The following is a 13,878-nucleotide window of genomic DNA, read 5'->3' on the forward strand; positions in this document are numbered from 1 at the left end:
TATTATTATAATAATATGATATTATTATTATAAAACAAAGATACAGAAAACAACATAAAACAATTGTATGACAGGTATTCTGAGGTGAACATTCTTGTCAAGTCAATAAATAGGACTTTGTCACCCACTGTGATGGTTAATTTTATGTGTCACCTTGACTGGGCTAAGGGATGTCCAGATAGCTGGTAAAACATGATGTATTTCTGAGTGTGTCTGTGAGGAGGGTGCCTCTGAAAGAAATTAGTATTTGAATCAATAGACTGAGTGAAGAAGATTGCCCTTACCAATGCTCATTTTAAAAATCTGATGTGTCTTTAAGTCTTTTTCAACTTACAGATTGCCTTTCTATCCCTTTCTTTTCCTTCAAATTTATGTATTCCAGGCCATATGACCTTTAGAGTTTCCCCCAATCTGGCATCATCCAGTCCATTCAGAGCCTGAATAGAACAAAAAGGCAGAGGAAGGACAACTTTGCTCTCTGCTTAAGCTGAGACATCCATCTTCTCCTGCCCTCAGACGTTGGAGCTCCTGATTCTTAGGCTTTGGGACTCAGACTAGGACTTATACCATCAGTCCCCAGATTCTCAGGCCTTCAGACTCACGCTGGATTACACCACTGGCTTTTCTGTTCTCCAGCTTGCAGATGGCAGATCGTGGGACTTCTCGGCCTCCACAATCATGTGAGTCAATTCCTGTTATCAATCTATAGATAGATAGATAGATAGATAGATAGATTTGTATGTATGTATCTATAAATATCTTGTTGGTTCTGTTTTCTGAAGAACCCTGACTAAAACACCCACCCAGAAGTCTCACCTTCCCCACAAAAGTAACCATATCCTGACTTTATTATAATCACTTCGCTGCATTTTTTAGTGTTCTCCTGCATATGTGCATCTTTAGCACTATAGTTTAGTCTTGCTTATTTAAAAAATTCAGTGTGTCTTTAAGTCTCTTTTAACTTATAGATTTCCTCTCTGTCCCTTTCTTTTCCTTAAAATCTGTGTGGAAGAATCCAGGCCATTTGATCTTTAGAGTTTCCCCAAATCTGGATTGTGCTGATTGCAGTCTCTTGGTGCAGTGCAACATGTTCCCATGTCCTCTGTATTTCCTGAAAATTGGCAACTGGATCCAGACCCTGGATCAGACTCACTTTGGCAAGATTTTAGGTGGTATTTGGTAAGATCATAGAAGGCACGTGATATCTGGTTGTCTCTCTTTTAATGATAGGAACAACTTTGATGCTTAATGTGTACATCCTTTAACTCATTAGATTTGCAAAATGATGCTATTTTAATTCTATCCTTTCTTTCCATTTATTAGTTGGAATACATTTATAAAGAGATTCTTCATTATTATTGATTAATCAATGGTATAGTTCATGTAGGGAAAGAAAGATAAATGTGTGTTTCTTTCCCTTCATTTACTAATTCTCATGAATTAGTTCCCTGTCATACCTCAAAGTTGACCAATTCATTTTTTAAGAGATCATTTAAGAACTTATGGATTTAAACATAATTATTTGCTTAAATACATTGCATTTATTATTACTGAAACTCAAATTATCACATCTATATCAAATCATCACATTATACCTGGAATTTACCATTTCTCTAATGAGCCCAAGGTTCTTTTAGTGAGGAATTACATTTTAAAACCATATCTAGTGCTAGGGATGCTCAGTCTTTGTGTCTAGGCCTTTTCAGTGAACACAGCTAGGAAAGGTATGTGTCTGTAGATACATATATACATCTATGCATATATTTTGCATCTACTTTCCCCCATTTTTTCATAGTTGCACTTTGTCTACAGTGTTTCTTAACCCTCACATAGTATTTGTTCCACAGGTAAAATATACTATATGTAATGTCCACCGTCAGTCCTTATATCAGTGCCGTGCTAGCCATCTTGGTTGTCCGAAGCTCATTCTCAGGAAAGGGTCTTAGGAATAATATTCCCTGAGTCCTTGCATGTTGCTAAGTTTGTCTGTGCCCTTTATATTTGAAAATGAGTTTTGCTGGATATTAAATCCTTGATTCATACTTTCTTTCTTTGACTATCTTACTCTACTTCCTTCTGGGAAAAAGCATTGCTGTGGGGAAAAAAAAAAAAAAAAACTAATGCCAATTTCATTTTCTTTCCCTTATAATTCACGTATTATTTTTTCTAGGTGCCCAAACAATTTTCACTTCCTGTTCATTCCCTCCCCTTCCAGATACGGCCTCATATTGGGTTGATCATTTGGGGTTGATATTCTCAGGTACATAGTGTTTTTTTTTCCATATGTATTTCAAATATATATTTTTTTATTTTAGGAGATTTTTTTTCTTGAGTTATAGTTTTTAGTATTTGTTCTTTGAATCTGGCTTCTCTTCTGCAGGGACTCTTACCTATACATTCAATACCCCTTGTATATCTTTAATATTTCTCATTTTCTGTTGAACTCTTCAGAGTTTCCCACAATCTGGCATCATCCAGATTCTTTTTGCTTTTTAAAATGTTTCTCCTTAGCACATTTTGTTTCTCTTAGGGCGTGATTGTGTATTGCTCTTATATTCCTTCTAGTTTACTCTTCATTTCTGAAATGATTTTCTCTTTTGTTTCTAATTTGTGTGAGTTCTCTCACCTCATTTCTGAGTTTTTCTAACTTTGATTTTTTTTTCAAGTCTTCTATCATCTTCTTAATGTCTTTGAACTCATTGTAAAGTATTAGGTTACAATTTTGTTCTATCAATATATTGTGGACATGTCTTTCTGGCTTGCTTGCTTTGCCTGTGGGATGCTATTGAGTTCATTATTTTCTTTTTCCTTATGATAATTTGTATGGTATCTACCTTGATATTTTTCTATAGCTCATTTTTAGTGAAATTAGTTTTTCTCAACTTTAGAATGAGGCGGGGGCTCAGCAAAGTGTTTCTTACTTCATAGAGCCCCTCTTTTGTTGATTTTGTGCAGTGTTCAAGTATGTAGCAGCTTGTTCTCTCAGCTTTCTTGGCTCTGTTTCCCTCCCCTACTTTGGTCTGAACTTTCTCTTTCCTTTGTCTCTGTTGTCCCTATTCTGCTCAATTTTGATTGCCCTCCCAGCAGCTCCTCCCTAGTATGAGTCCCGTCTTAGAAGGGAGCCCTGATTTCACAGGGGCCCCTTCTGTCCTTCTTACTTCAGGCCCCTTGCACTCATTTGCTATTAGTGAAGGTAAAACCTCCCAGTTTTAGCTGCTGTTCTCAAATTCGTCCTCCATATTTTCCAGTGATACCTATAGACTATATTGTGGTTTTTCTGTTCTTGGGTCCATAAGTCAGAAGCCCCATTGCTTCCCTCTTCTTCCTCCTGCACAGATGGGCTACTATGCAGGTCTTACTAGTGTTGGTTTGTCTCCACCCATTTATATTTTGGGGTTCATGGGGATACTTTGTTATCTCATTTTGTTTTAAATGTTGTCCATGGTTGTTTGGTTTTGCTGTTTTCCAGAATCCTGCCCTACCAAGGAGCTCTTGATCAATTTTTCCCCAGTTTCCTTCTCCCTGGGAGCAGGGAGAATCATTTTAACCTCCCTGGTGAAGATATTTAAAAGTGCTTTTGATGGAGGACTCTCTCTTCTCCTCAAGCCCTCTTTATTCTCCCTGGGCAGGTTTCAGCAGGATGGAGGGGAAAACAGGTATGCTTTATAGCTTCACAGTGTGACAGGATACTTGGAACATTTTTCCTGTCTTGCTCTCCATAGGACTGAACCAAAAGGTGACTGAGAGCAGAATGTTTCAGAGATGAAAGCTGTTTCTGTTCCAATTGAAGCTTTAGTGACTCATTCTTAAATAGGAGGAACTCATTTAAAATACAGCTTTTCGGGGGCTGATATTATGCTTCCAGGCAGAGCCAGGCACCACTAGGGGAAACCAGCACTGTGACCAGAGAAGCATTTTTAATGCTTGCATTCACATGGTGAAAATTGGAGAGGTCTACGATTTTAACCCTATTCTGAAGACCAGTTTTGTGAGTATAAAATCGCAGCAGCCCACCCAAGGTGGCTTTCCTCACTCTTGCTTCTGGAAGAAGGCAGTTGTATGACTATGTTAGCTCTCCTTCCTCCCTGCCTGGCAGGCCCCATGCCCTCCCTGGGTCAGTGAAGGACCGTCGATTCTCCAGGCTCTGCAGTTTTTCTGTGCAGGTGCTGGGCATCCTTGGAAGTCCGAGCGCTGTCCTGCTTGGGGCCATCGCTCACAGCTAGGGCTCCTTGTGAGTTTCAGACCAGGCAGAGGCCCCCTTTGATTGGCATTTCTTTTATTAGCTGGGAACCTGCAAACAATCAGCCCTTCTACCGCATGCCAGCATTCGGTGTTTGGCTGGAAAGTGTCTCTTGGTGACCTTTATTTGCATTGGCCTGCAGATAATAGTAAGTTTCCTTAGTGAGCAGGAGGTGGGAGGAGGTAAAGGGCATATGTGAAGCATAAGCATTTACTATGAGGACTTAAGTATAGGATGTGCAGCCCGCACTGGCAACCTCAGTTCCGCTGCCCTTTACGAAGGGGACAGTGACTGTATCATTAACCCCACCCTGGCCAAGCACCACCGCATGGGTCCTTACAAGTTGAAAGAATCTAGAGATCATACAGCCAGTGTCCTTCAAAGGTCCCTAAATCAGGAGGCCACACCTGGTAACCGTGGAAGAGAGAAAGCTTTGCTGTATAGGAGAGGTTGCCAACTGGCAGCCTGCAGATGAGTTTTGTTTGGGCTTCAGAGAATTAAAAAAAATTTTTTAATTAGTTGTCATCATTTAAATATCAGGAGACTTCATGTTTGTTTGTTTGATTTTTTAAGTCAATTGCTGACTTCTCTTAGAGAAACCAGAGATCTGGCCGCAATTGGCCGGAACTGAGTGGCAGCTGCCCTAACACGGGGGGCCTGGGAGCATCTTGTTGCCATAGTCCCCTCTCTCTCCTCCACCATCGTTTTTGCTCTTTCTTCTGGATTATTCTCATCAGAATACAAACCTAATGTTATCTCTCTGTTTAAAAAGCCTGTTCTTGACTCCACTTCTCCTGCTGCTGCTCCCTCCCATTTCTTTCCCCCTCTTCGCAGCACAAACTCCTCAAAAAAGTTGCTCACACTCATACTCTCCATCCCCTGCTCCCATTCCCTCTGCCAAGCTCTGCAGTCAAGCCCTGGGCCCTCAGTCTCCACCACAACTCAGCAAGGTCACCAATGACACCATGTCTCATGTTTCCTCCAAGTCAACCCATGAGCCTCCTGTGATGCTGGCCCTCGGTTCCTCTCTCCCTCCAGTGCTCACTCTGCTCACCTGCCCTCCAGGTTCTACAACCCTTGAGCTTTCCTTTCCCTACAGCCTCTTTGCTAGGACAGACTTAGGTCTCTGCCCACGGATCTCACCTCCCTCCACACCCCCCTCATGATTGCCTTCAGCGCCGTGGCTTTAAAAAGCATCTATGTGCTGAGTCCTAAGTGTGTGTCTCCAGCTCAGGCCTTGGCCTGAACTGCAGTCGTAGATGCCCTGCCTCCCTGACCCCTTGTCTTGAGGTCTCATAGATGTCTCTTACTGGCACATCCACACTGAGCTCTGGTCTTTCTTCTTTGCCAGCTATCTTCCATGCATCTCTCCATGTTAACTCTTCACCTTCCCCCCCTCTCTCCTGCTCTCTGCCCTGTGAGAGTGACTGGTATGGCTATACCTTTCTCTGGCTTCTAGTTGGGTTCTACCAAGGCAATCACAGCAAGAGATCAGGGCAGAGAGTTGAGTGACATCAGGGTGTTTATTCCTCAGGGTCACACAGGGCTGGGTACACCCCTCTATCAAAAGCAAGTCAACACACTAATTCAAAAAGATATAGGCACCCCAGTGTTCACAGTGTTATTTACAATAGCCAAGATATGGAAGCAACCTAAATGCCCATAGACAGATGAATAGATAAAGAAGATGTTTTATATATACATATACATATACACACACAATGGAATATCACTCAGCAGTAAAAAAGAATGAAATCTCGCCATTTGTGACAACATGAGTGGACCTGGAGAGTATTATGCTTAGTGAAGTAAGTCAGACAAAGACAAATACTATATGTGTTCACTGTATGTGGCATCTAAAAAACAAAACAAATGAAAAAATATAACAAAACACAAACAGACTCACAGATAATTAGTGGTTACCAGAGGAGAAAGGGGTGGGGGTGGGAAAAACAGGTGAAGGGCCTTAAGAGGTGAAGACTACCCATTATAAAATAAGTACATCACAGGGATGTAACATACAGCACGGGGAATATAGTTAACATTTTATAATAACTTGGTATGGTATGTAATCTATAAAAATATTGAATCACTCTTTATATATCTGAAACTAATATAATATTCTAAGACAATATTGTAAGTTAACATTACTTCAGTTTTTAAACTAAGTAAGTCAACACAGACATTTCCACATGATTCTGTCCTTTCTGGCTCTTGTAACTGACGCCTTCAGGCCTAGGGACAGTCACCGCCCCACTGTTTACTAGGCATAGAGCATCATACTATTGCTGTGTTTTCCCTATACCCTGCCCACACCTTTGTAAACAGTCCCTCCATTAAGCCCTCCGTGAATTACTCTAATTTGAGTATGCCATCTGTTTCCTGCTGGGACCTTGATTGTACCTCCTATTGTTGCCCTTTTTATTTGAAGACGATGTTAATGAGAGTGACCATCCTTTGTGTGAAGACAGAAAGGCAGACGTGTGTCGATTATTTTATGTTATTATTTTTTTTAACATCTTTATTGGAGTATAATTATTTTACAGTGGTGCATTACTTTCTGCTTTATAACAAAGTGAATCAGCTATACATATACATATATCCCTATATCTCTTCCCTCTTGCACCTCCCTCCCACCCTCCCTATCCCAGCCCTCTACGTCGTCACAGAGCATTGAATTGATCTCCCTGTGCTATGCAGCTGCTTCCCACTAGCTATCTATTTTACATTTGGTGGTATATATATGTCCAAGCCACTCTCTCACTTCGTCCCAGCTTACCCTTTCCCCTCCCCATGTCCTCAAGTCCATTCTCTATGTCTGCGTCTTTATTCCTGTCCTGCCTCTAGGTTCTTCAGAACCTTTTTTGTTCTGTTTTGTTTAGATTCTATATATATGTGTTAGCATACAGTATTTGTTTTTCTCTTTCTGACTTCCTTAACTCTTATGACAGACTTTAGATCCATCCACCTCACTACAAATAACTCAACTTCGTTTCTTTTTATGGCTGAGTAATATTCCATTGTATATATGTGCCACATCTTCTTTATCCATTCAACTGTTGATGTACACTTAGGTTGCTTCCATATCCTAGCTATTGTAAATAGAGCTGCAGTGAACATTGTGGTACATGACTTTTTTTTTTTTTTTTTTTTTTTTTTTTTGTGATACGCGGGCCTCTCACTGTTGTGGCCTCTCCTGTTGCAGAGCACAGGCTCTGGGTGCGCAGGCTCAGCAGCCATGGCTCACTGGCCCAGCCGCTCCGTGGCATGTGAGATCTTCCCAGACCTGGGCACGAACCCGTGTCCCCTGCATCGGCAGGCGGACTCTCAACCACTGCGCCACCAGGGATGCCTACTCTTTGAATTATGGTTTTCTCAGGGTATATGACCAGTAGTGGGATTGCTGGGTCGTATGGTAGTTCTATTATTAGTTTTTTGAGGAACCTCCGTACTGTTCTCCATAGTGGCTGTATCAATTTACATTCCCACCAACAGTGCAAGCGGGTTCCCTTTTCTCCACACCCTCTCCAGCACTTACTGTTTGTAAATTTTATGATGATGGCCATTCTGACTTGTGTGAGGTGATATCTCATTGTAGTTTTGATTTGCATTTCTCGAATGATTAGTGATGTTCAGCATCTTTTCATGTGTTTGTTGGCAATCTGTATATCTTCTTTGGAGAAATGTCTACTTAGGTCTTCTGACCATTTTTGAATTGGGTTGCTTGTTTTTCTGATATTTATTGTTTGTTTTTTTGATATTGAGCTGCATGAGCTGCTTGTAAATTTTGGAAATTAATCCTTTGTCAGTTGCTTCATTTATAAATATTTTCTCCCATTCTGAGGGATGTCTTTTCGTCTTGTTTATGGTTTTGTTTGCTGTGCAAAAGCTTTTAAGTTTCATTAGATCCTATTTGTTTATTTTTGTTTTTATTTCCATTTCTCTAGGAGGTGGGTCATAAAGGATCTTGCTGTGATTTATGTCGTAGAGTGTTCTGCCTATGTTCTCCTCTAAGAATTTTATACTGTCTGACCTTACATTTAGGTCTGTACTCCATTTTGAGTTTATTTTTGTGTATGGTGTTAGGGAGTGTTCTAATTTCATTCTTTTACATGTAGCTGTCCAGTTTTCCCAGCACCACTTATTGAAGAGGATGTCTTTTCTCCATTGTATAGTCTTGCCTCCTTTATCAAAGATAAGGTGACCATATATGCGTGCGTTTATCTCTGGGCTTTCTATCCTGTTCCATTGATCTATATTTCTGTTTTTGTGCCAGTACCATACTGTCCTGATTACTGTAACTTTGTAGTATAATCTGAAGTCCAGGAGCCTAATTGCTCCAGTTCCATTTTTCTTTCTCAATATTGCTTTGGCTATTCGGGGTCTTTTGTGTTTCCATGCAAATTGTGAAATTTTTTGTTCTAGTACTGTGGAAAATGCCATTGGTAGTTTGATAGGGATTGCATTGAATCTGTAGATTGCTTTGGTAGTATAGACATTTTCACGATGTTGATTCTTCCAATCCAAGAACATGGTATATCTCTCCATCTGTTTGTACCAACTTTATTTCATCAGTGTCTTACAGTTTTCTGCATACAGGTCTTTTGTCTCCTTAGGTAGGTTTATTCCTAGGTATTTTATTCTTTTTGTTGCAATGGTAAATGAGAGTGTTTCCTTAATTTCTGTTTCAGATTTTTCATCATTAGTGTATAGGAATGCAAGAGTTTTCTGTGCATTAATTTTGTATTCTGCTACTTTACCAAATTCATTGATTAGCTCTCATAGTTTTCTGGTAGCATCTTTAGGATTCTCTATGTATAGTATCATGTCATCTGCAAAGTGTGACGGCGTTACTTCTTCTTTTCCGATTTGGATTCCTCTTATTTCTTTTTCTTCTCTGATTGCTGTAGCTAAAGCTTCCAAAACTATGTTGAATAATAGTGGTGAGAGTGGACAACCTTGTCTTGTTCCTGATCTTAGTGGAAATGGTTTCAGTTTTTCACCACTGAGAATGATGTTGGCTGTGGGTTTGTCATATATGGCCTTTATTATGTTGAGGTAAGTTCCCTCTATGCCTACTTCCTGGAGAGATTTTATCATAAATGGGTGTTGAATTTTCTTAAAAGCTTTTTCTGCATCTATTGAGATGATCATATGGTTTTTCTCCTCCAATTTGTTAATATGGTGTATCACATTGATTAATTTGCGTATATTGAAGAATCCTTGCATTCCTGGGATAACCCCCACATGATCATGCTGTATGATCCTTTAAGTGTGCTGCTGGATCTGTTTGCTAGTATTTTGTTGAGGATTTTTGCATCTATGTTCATCAGTGATATTGGCCTGTAGTTTTCTTTCTTTGTGACATTGTTGTCTGGTTTGGGTATCAGGATGATGGTGGCCTTGTAGAATGAATTTAGGAGTGTTCTTCCCTCTGCTATATTTTGGAAGAGTTTGAGAATGATGGGTGTTAGCTCTTTTCTAAATGTTTCATAGAATTCGCCTGTGAAGCCATCTGGTCCTGGGCTTTTGTATGTTAGAAGATTTTTAATCACCATTTCTATTTCAGTGCATGTCATTCGTCTGCTTATATTTTCTATTTCTTCCTGGTTCAGTGTTGGAAGGTTTACTTTTCTAAGAATTTGTCCATTTCTAACAGGTTGTCCATTTTATTGGCATAGAGTTGCTTGTAGTAATCTCTCATGATCTTTTGTATTTCTGCAGTTTCAGTTGTTACGTCTCCTTTTTCATTTCTAATTCTGTTAATTTGAGTCTTTTCCCTTATTTTCTTGATGAGTCTGGCTAATGGTTTATCAATTTTGTTTATCTTCTCAAAGAACCAGCTTTTATGTTTATTGATCTTTGCTGTTTTTTCCTTTATTTCTTTTTCATTTATTTCTGATCTGATATTTATGATTTCTTTCCTTCTGCTAACTTTGGGGGTTTTTTGTTCTTCTTTCTCTAATTGCTTTAGGTGTAAGGTTAGGTTGTTTATTTGAGATTTTTCTTGTTTCTTGAGGTAGGAATGTATTGCCATAAACTTCCCTCTTAGAACTGCTTTTGATGCATCCCATAGGTCTTGGGTCATTGTGTGTTCTTTGTCATTTGTTTCTAGGTATTTTTTGATGTCCTCTTTGATTTCTTCAGTGACCTCTTGGTTATTAATTAGTGTATTGTTTAGCCTCCATGTGTTTGTATTTTTTACATATTTTTTCCTGTAATTGATATCTAGTCTCATAGCGTTGTGGTCAGAAAAGATACTTGATATGATTTCAATTTTCTTACATTTACCAAGGCTTGATTTGTGACCCAAGATATGATCTATGCTGGAGAATGTTCCATGAGCACTTGAGAAGAAAGTGTGTTCTGTTGTTTTTGGATGGAATGTCCTATAAATATCAGTTAAGTCCATCTTGTTTAATGTATCATTTAAACCTTGTGTTTCCTTATTTATTTTCATTTTGGATGATGTGTCCATTGGTGAAAGTGGGTGTTAAAATCCCCTACTATGATTGTGTTACTGTCCATTTCCCCTTTTATGGCTGTTAGCATTTTCCTTATGTATTGAGGTGCTCCTATGTTGGGTACATAAATATTTACAATTGTTATATCTTCTTCTTGGATTGATCCCTTGATCATTATGCAGTGTCCTTCTTTGTCTCTTGTAATAGTCTTTGTCTGATATGAGAATTGCTCCTCCAGCTTTCTTTTGATTTCCATTTACATGGAATATCTTTTTCCATCCCCTTGCTTTCAGTCTGTATGTGTCCCTACGTCTGAAGTGGGTCTCTTGTAGACAGCATATATACAGGTCTTGTTTTTGTATCCATTCAGCCAGTCTATGTCTTTTGTGGGAGCATTTAATCCATTTACATTTAAGGTAATATCGATATGTATGTTCCTATATACCATTTTCTTAATTGTTTTGGGTTTGTTATTGTAGGTCTTTTCCTTCTCTTGTGTTTCCTGCCTAGAGAAGTTCCTTTAGCATTTGTTGTAAAGCTGGTTTAGTGGTGCTGAATTCTCTTAGCTTTTGCTTGTCTGTAAAGGTTTTAATTTCTCTGTTGAATCTGAATGAGATCCTTGCTGGGTAGAGTAATCTTAGTTGAAGTTTTTTCTCTTTCATCACTTTAAATATGTCCTGCCACTCCCTTCTGACTTGCAGAGTTTCTGCTGAAAGATCAGCTGTTAACCTTGTGGGGGATTCCCTTGTATGTGATTTGTTGTTTTTCTCTTGCCTCTTTTAATATTTTTTCTTTGTGTTTAATTTTTGATAGTTTGATTAATATGTGTGCCTCAGCGTGTTTCTCCTTGGATTTATCCTGTATGGGACTCTCTGCGCTTCCTGGACTTGATTGACTACTTCCTTTCCCATATTAGGGAAGTCTTCAACTGTAATCTATTCAAATATTTTCTCAATCCCTTTCTTTTTCTCTTCTTCTTCTTGGACCCCTGTAATTCGAATGTTGGTGCATTTAATGTTGTCCCAGAGGTCTCTGAGCCTGTCCTCAATTCTTTTCATTCTTTTTTCTTTATTCTGCTCTGTGGTAGTTATTTCCCCTATATTATCTTCCAGGTCACTTATCCATTCCTCTCCCTCAGTTATTCTGCTATTGATTCCTTCTAGACAATTTTTTTTTTTTTTTTTTTTTTGCGGTACGCGGACCTCTCACTGTTGTGGCCTCTCTCATTGCGGAGCACAGGCTCCGGATGTGCAGGCTTACAGCTGCTCTGTGGCATGTGGGATCTTCCCGGACCAGGGCACGAACCCGTGTCCCCCACATCGGCAGGCGGACTCTCAACCAGTGCGCTACCAGGGAAGCCCTAGAGAATTTTTAATTTCATTTATTGTGTTGTTCATCATTGTTTGTTTGCTCTTTAGTTCTTTTAGACCCTTGTTAAACGTTTCTTGTATTTTCTCCTTTCTATTTCCAAGATTTTGGATCATGTTTACTATCATTCCTCTGAATTCTTTTTCAGGTAGACTGCCTATTTCCTCTTCATTTGTTTGGTCTGATGGGTTTTTACCTTGCTCCTTCACCTGCTGTGTGTTTCTCTGTCTTCCCATTTTTCTTAACTTACTGTGTTTGGGGTCTCCTTTTGCAGGCTGCAGATTCATAGTTCTCTTTGTTTTTGGTGTCTGCCCCCAGTGGCTAAGGTTGGTTCAGTGGGTTTTGTAGGCCTCCTGGTGGAGGGTCTTGTGCCTGTGTTCTGGTGGATGAGGCTGGATCTTATTTTTCTGGTGGGCAGAACCACATCCGGTCGTGTGTCTTGGGGTGTCTGTGACCTTTTCATGACTTTAGGCAGCCTCTGGTGATGGGTGGGGTTGTGGTCCTGTCTTGCTAGTTGTTTTGCATAGGGTGTCCAGCACTGTAGCTTGCTGGTCGTTGAGTGGATCTGGGTCTTAGCGTTGAAATGGAGATCTCTAGGAGAGCTTTTGCTGTTTGATATTATGTGGAGCCGGGAGGTCTCTGGTGGACCAGTGTCCTGAACTTGGCTCTCCCGCCTCAGAGGCACAGGCCTGACACCCGGCCAGAGCAGGAAGACCCTATCAGCCACATGGCTCAGAAGAAAAGGGAGAAAAAAAGAAAGAAAGAAAGAAAAAAAAAAAGAAAATAAACTTATTAAAATAAAAAATAAAAAAATTATTAAAAATAAAAAAAGTTTAAAGTAATTTTAAAAAAATAAAGAAAGAGAGAAAAGCGGGATTTCCCTCGTGGTGCAGTGGTTAAGAATCCACCTGCCAATGCAGGGGACATGGGTTCGAGCCCTGGACTGGGAAGACCCCACTTGATGCAGAGCAACTAAGCCTGTGCGCCACAACTACTGAAGCCCACATGCCTAGAGCCCGTGCTCCACTACAAGAGAAGCCACTGCAATGAGAAGCCTGAGCACCGCAATGAAGAGTAGCCCCTGCTCGCTGCAACTAGAGAAAGCCCGCCTGCAGCATCAAAGACCCAATATAACCAAAATTTTAATTAATTAATTAATTAATTTAAAAGAATAAAAGAAAGAAAGAAGAGAGCAACCAAACCAAAAAACAAATCCGCCAATGATAACAAGCATTAAAAACTATACTAAAGGGCTTCCCTGGTGGCACAGTGGTTGAGAGTCCGCCTGCTGATGCAGGGGACACGGGTTCGTGCCCCGGTCTGGGAAGATCCCACATGCCACAGAGCCATGACTGCTGGGCCTGCGCGTCTGGAGCCTGTGCTCTGCAAGGGGCAGACAAGAACCCTAGGACAAATGGTAAAAGCAAAGCTATACAGACTAAATCACACAAAGAAACATATATATACACACTCACAAAAAGAGAATAAGGAAAAAAAAAAATATATATCTTTTGGGAAGTCTGAGGTGTTCTGCCAGCGTTCAGAAGGTGTTCTGTAGGAGTTGTTCCACATGTAGACGTAATTCTGATGTATTTGTGGGGAGGAAGGTGATCTCCACATCTTACTTCGCCACCATCTTGAAGGTCGAGTTCATGTCCATTATTTTAATGTTACACTTTGATGGAAGCCTGAGTGGGAAGCAGAGCAACACAGTCATTCCAATAAATATCTGTGACTAGTCCTTCACCCAAGAGGATAGATAACAATTCAGAAGTAAATGCAAATGAGATAAAAGAGCATTTATCT

The 13,878-nt window shown here is 40.0% G+C and overlaps 1 long non-coding RNA gene across 1 annotated transcript in view; it reads left to right on the plus strand.

The window, feature by feature from the left end:
* The window catches only part of LOC309802997, a 78,173-nt gene that overhangs the window by 27,412 nt on the left and 36,883 nt on the right, over window positions 1-13,878 (plus strand). Inside the window, exon 3 of the long non-coding RNA XR_014293875.1 lies at window positions 383-680. This is a non-coding gene — a long non-coding RNA (uncharacterized lncRNA). The remainder of the gene's footprint in view (window positions 1-382; window positions 681-13,878) is intronic.

This window comes from Mesoplodon mirus (assembly GCF_964341445.2).
Source record: "Mesoplodon mirus genome assembly, chromosome: 4".
NCBI classification, from domain to species: Eukaryota; Metazoa; Chordata; class Mammalia; order Artiodactyla; family Ziphiidae; genus Mesoplodon; species Mesoplodon mirus.